This window comes from Helianthus annuus, chromosome 12 (assembly GCF_002127325.2).
Source record: "Helianthus annuus cultivar XRQ/B chromosome 12, HanXRQr2.0-SUNRISE, whole genome shotgun sequence".
In the NCBI taxonomy this organism is placed as follows: Eukaryota; Viridiplantae; Streptophyta; class Magnoliopsida; order Asterales; family Asteraceae; genus Helianthus; species Helianthus annuus.
This window is the reverse complement of record NC_035444.2, coordinates 4,686,355-4,692,234: the sequence shown is the minus strand read 5'-3', so window position 1 is coordinate 4,692,234 and position 5,880 is coordinate 4,686,355.

Sequence of the window (5,880 nt, the reverse complement as noted above, 5' to 3'; positions counted from 1 at the left end):
AACAAGAAAAGTATGTGAATAAAAGGGTTCAAAGTGTCAACAATGGATAAATATACTTTACAATATCCCTACATGATGTTTATACCCTTAAACGAATGAATTATGGATCATACGAAGCTAATTGTGAAAGAAAGTGAGAGATTACAAACTACAGGGGTTAAATGTGTCAACATGTTTAAAGTATACCTCTGAGTGACCTTTTAGCAAACCCGAAGCTTTGTAACGATAAATTATACTCACTAGAATGCGTGATAAAAATTTCACAAAGTTTCGTTATCGTATGAGAAAGTTATGGTAAAATTCGTATACGAGGGGTTAAAAGCATCAACGTTGAAATTAAAGGCTTTACGGGTGATCATAAAGTTAACTGAGGACTTAACGGTGTTTGTTTATGCCTTGGGGCCCTTAAAAGTCAAGTTAGAGGGCCAAAAGTTCAAGAAATAAGCTTAAAACCACGTTTGAAAGGACCAGGGGCTGAAATGTAAATAGCTGAAACTTGTTTGGCTGGTTCTTGGGAGCCAGGCGGCCCGCGTAAGACTCCTTAAGAGGTTACGCGGCCCGCGTGAGCACTACAGCGACAGAAAACTCCTGGCAACTGCCAGTTCAGGTCTGTAACCGACTAAAAAGCTTGTTTTCTTATACCAGGGACTCCCCCACTGGTATTTCATGCATTAGGGACAGATGGGACCATCTTGTAACACTTGTAGACCTATTTGTCATGATCTAATGGCACCAAAATCACTATATAAGAAACCCAAAGTTGTAACACTTGAACACATTCACTTGCAAACTTCACAAACTCACTTCTGGAGATTTTTGGAGCTCAAGCACACTTCTCACAAGTCACTAGTCGTACTTAGGACTATTGTAAGTGTCCTTAACCTTCCTTAATTCAGTTTTGCCTAGTTAATTAGCCTAAAGTCAAATCATCGTAATTAAGGTTTGACTTCGTGATAATTCACAATTTGTCCAGTCAAATCTCAAATTGAAAGTACCTATGAGTTGGTAATTATGTGGGTAATAAACCCTTAAAAGGGCACCCTGTGATTCCCACTCTAACTAGGTCAATTGTCGGGTCAAAGTTAATATTAAAAAGTCAACAGAAAGCTAATTTTCGCATAAACACATAATTAACAATGTAGAAGCCATGCGACCTGTTTTATCACTCATATAACTTGGTAATTAATGTAAGAACATGTCTAAACATGTTCACCCCGATAATTTTCAGTTTAAGCTCGGTTCGGAACCGAAAATCGCAAAAGTAGACTTTTGCTTTGACTTTGAGTTCTGACCCATTAGAGCATAGTTTAGAAATGCCTTAGAGCTTTATTAGGATTAGGTTTCATGTTAGTATAACCCTCTGTGATTATACAACTTGATTCATTAGTTATCCGATTCATATGCATGTTTCCGTTAAATGCTTAAATGTTGACTATTATGCCCATATGACCTTAAAATGTGATTTTTGAAAATGTAAAAGAATAGGAACCTTAGTTACTGATTTATAAACTTGTACCTAAAATTTGACACCAGTTTGAGGTCTAGATTAGGAGTTATGCTCATTAGCGTAATTAGAAAGCTTTTTAGTAATTAAATGGCGTAATTAGAAAATAGCCTATCTAAACCCAATTTTTGATACCAGACTTTTTACCCACTGATATAAAATAATTTTTTCGGATTTTTGGAGATTTTTATTTATTTTTAGGCTAAGCATAACATAGAGTTCTAAGCTTGATTCGGTAATTGTCGATTTTGCCCTTTTAGGCTATAAAATGAGTTTTACCAGTCCTTTTGATACCAAAACCTTTTTCTACTGATCCAATTTGATAAATAGAATATTTTAAGCCTTCTGGAATAATAAAAATATCAGTTTTTCTTATAAAACCCCGAAATCGCTTAAAACCGTCTTTTTACTATTTTTAAACGCATAGTAAGTATTAAAACCATTATATATAAGACTTGATACCTACTGATATTTTTAGTAAATTTACATACTTTAATAGTAAGCAAAAGTTTTAAACTCAGATTTCCAGTTTTGACCTTTTAGGCTTAAGTGAAATTACCAAAATGCCCCTACGGTGCATAGTTTAGTTATAGAAGATAAATTTCACATATATGTAATACCCTACTGTTATAACTTATTAAATTAAGTATTTTTACTGATTAAATCAGACCTGAAACTCAGATTTATATTTAACCTCTTTTATAACCTTTTAAATGACCAAAATACCCCTTCGGGGCATAAATTGAGTTTAAATCCGTTTTGGGCATAATAGAAGATATCTTACTGATGTCACAACATATTTAAGGCATATTAACTTAGGAAACCTGTATATGACTCTTATGGTTACCCGTTATGCATTTTTCGCGTTCGGTTCGGTTTATGTAACTAGTTTGCATAAATTGACCGAAACGGGTCAAACCTTATCATTTTTGTCTCAAAATCCAGAATGTGTTTAGTTTACCCATATTATACAAGACTCCAAACTTGTCGGGCCTAAATCACATTCTATTCCGGTCTTCGCTTAATCGTGCGTTTGAACCGTATCTTCCTTTAAAACTAACCGGTCTAAGTTTAGACTTAATTAAAGACCCGTTAGGAATCTAATAGGTTATTAAAAACCTTCGTTCCAGATTAGGAGACCCGGTAAAAGCTAGGTGCACTTGCTAATTGTGATTATTACTTGCTCAGGTAAATACTCTTAACTTATTTTCCTATACGGGATTGGGGTACGGTATTATAATAATACCGCTTGGTCGGGTATGTAGTCATTTAAATCGGATTGTGATTAATGTATTTACATAACTCATTTTATTCTGTATTATTTGGTGTATGGCCTTTGGGGGTTAAATGACAATGTCCCGGATTTCCTTAGCATCATTCAAAGAAACGGCCGCGACCTAAGCACGGGGTGTAGGCATACACCTGACAGTTGCATTATGTAAAACCTGGTAGTCCACTTAAAGGAATCAACCTTGTGGGCATTATACATGTGGCGTGTCAGTTAATCTTGTCCAGTTCCTCTAACCGGCCCTGACGGACGACAAATAAGTGAAACTGTAAACAAGATTATTTTTAATAATTGTCCCAAGTTATAAAATATTTTTGTGCCTTGTGCATTCAAATCAATTTTCTTAAACCTTTTCAAAATGAGTCAGTTAATTGTATTTACCAGTGTAAACTGACGTATTTTCCCAAAAAATGCTAAGTGCAGGTACTAATCGAAATAGGATGGCCTCTCCTTAGCATCAATAAGGGGCTGTTTGGTAGCCTCTGAATGGTCATTAAGAGGCTACATCTTAATGGAACCATTAAGCATTTTACCAATGAGAAGGTAGAAGAATGTGACATGTGATGATTTACCATTCAGAGGTTACCTCTTAACCATTCAGACTTGAGGTTACCTCTTATTCATTCAGAGGTTTAAACCATTAAGAGGTAGCATCTGAATGGTCATTAAGAGGCTACCAAACAGCCCCTAAGAGTCTTGAAAGCTTGGATGCATTCTAAATCTGATGAACTATGTTTCCTTTTTATTTGATCCGCCTGTGGATCCATTACAGTCCGTTTTGTGATACTTAGATATTACTTTATTATCGGTTTGTAATGTGATTCCTCTTTGGCTTCCGCTGTGCATTTAAAATTGTGTTTTTTTTTACTATGATGATATCAACTACGTCACGATACTCCCTACCGCGCCCACCGGTAATATGTGGAAATATCGGGGTGTGACACGGGTCGACGCCAGAAACTCGTTTTTCACATTTTTCTCATTTTTCCTTTCTTCCAAGGCCCCGATAAGCTTCCCAAAGGTACCCCAAGCCTACTATAAAGTTTTTGTGGGTTACGGGTAAGAACGGAAACCATTGGGAACATGTACGAAGTCGTGGCATGTACACTAACGTATGTAAATGTAGTTTTCATATGATATGGCTAAGTCATATAAGTAAGATTTTATTGTATGCACATGATATAGTGTAATGTGGAAACCATAGCTAAACATGAATAGATATGAATATACATGTAGACTAGTATGTATAAGAATTTTACACATAGATGCTTTACTTAGGATTTGTTTAATGGATATGTGAGCATGTAAGACGTATGTAAGAGTTTGGGTAGGGAGGTATGCATGTTTGTAGTAGGTCCTTCATACACGAAAGAGTTGGATTAGGTGTTTTGTACATGTGTTATTACACCATATGTTTCCAATGAATTAGACTTGTACGAAGATAAATATGGTGTTAATATATATGTGAAATTACGATGTTAACCGAGTTGCTTTTGAGAATGAAATGAAGTGCAAGTGTATTACTCCAGACTCATCGAAGGTTAGATTCCGAGATGAGATGCTCGAATTCAGAAGGATAACTGGATGGAATCTACATGAGGATAAAACGTGATGCGATCCATTAGTTATACACTTTAGATTATATAATCCCAAGTACTAATAATGTGAACGTATGTGGTGACTGCAGGTTGCACATAATCGTGGATCATCATCATCACGAGGCGTGAGCAGTTGAAAATCGAGTCATAACACGGATTGTACGGGAGTGTGTGGTCATGTAGATAGTAAACATATGATATGTTTTAAGTATTTAATGAAAACGAAAAATGTAATTATCGTTAAGACACACAATATATAGGACTTTCAATCATGTTGGAATGTTTTTAATGAAAGAAATTTTAAGACTCCTATTTTTCCGCTGCGTCTTTGTGTTTAAAACGTGTTAGGGTGTTTCAAGTTGGTATCAGAGCCCTAGTTTGAGTGTCACACATATATATTCACAAATTTATATATATTAACACCCATTACCACATAATACCGGGACCTAGTCCCAAAACCCCGAGTACTGATCGGAGTGTCGCGCCCCCGTCAAAGATAATATTTGTAATCTAATTAACCTCAAACTGATAGTAAGTGGTAGCAAGGGGTTGAATCACGAAGAGTCTGTAGTCTGTGCCGGGACTTGGTCGATTATTAAGTTGAAACAATTATGAAACTTGCAAATGATGACTATTTCTTTTGTTTGTTTGGAAAATGAGTGTCGGATTAAACCAACAAATTTACTATTAACTACGGAAACAAATTACTCAAAGTTGCACTAAAGCGATTTCTTGATTTTAAGACAAAAATGAAATAACAAGTTTCACACCCGATTCGATAAATGCAAGACCTAGGGTTGCTACACGTTTTCACTTGATTTAGTTGCGTTTGATGAGTAACAAATTTAGTGTCACATGGCTTAGGTGCCAAGAGCTGTTGACGTTTCTAGAACGGACCACAATGCACTTCTTAAATAAGAACATGCAAATTCTAAGCTAAGATAAGGCATAATTGCACATAAACATTCCGCAAAGTCAAATGTAATCTTCACTCGACAATTCACGAATTCGATACAAATGCAAGACAATTGTCAAAGGTTTCAAGTATCACAATAAACCAGTCACAAATCAAATTAAGTGTAATGTTTAAACACTAGAAGATCATCAAAAATCTACACTAGGGTGAAACCTAAAGAGACTAGCTGCTCATGGTTGATGAATCACGAACACCGGATGATGAGTATGAGCACCAAACCATGATATTGAGTCTTGGAGAAATGATAAAGGTTAGGGTTAGGGTTTGATGACGACCATAAATTGGATGGATTGGGAGAATGATGATGGATTGATGATGATTAAGGTTTAGGATTAGATGGATGATGGTTGTGATGATTGGTGATTAGAGAGAGGTTAGAGATGATGGTTATGATGATGGTGATGAATAGGTTTTCGGAATTGGATAATGAAGATGGTGTCAATTGTGATATGGAATGGATTTTAGATGATAGGTTACTATATTGTGGCTCCACGAACTGATAAACCTGTTTCAA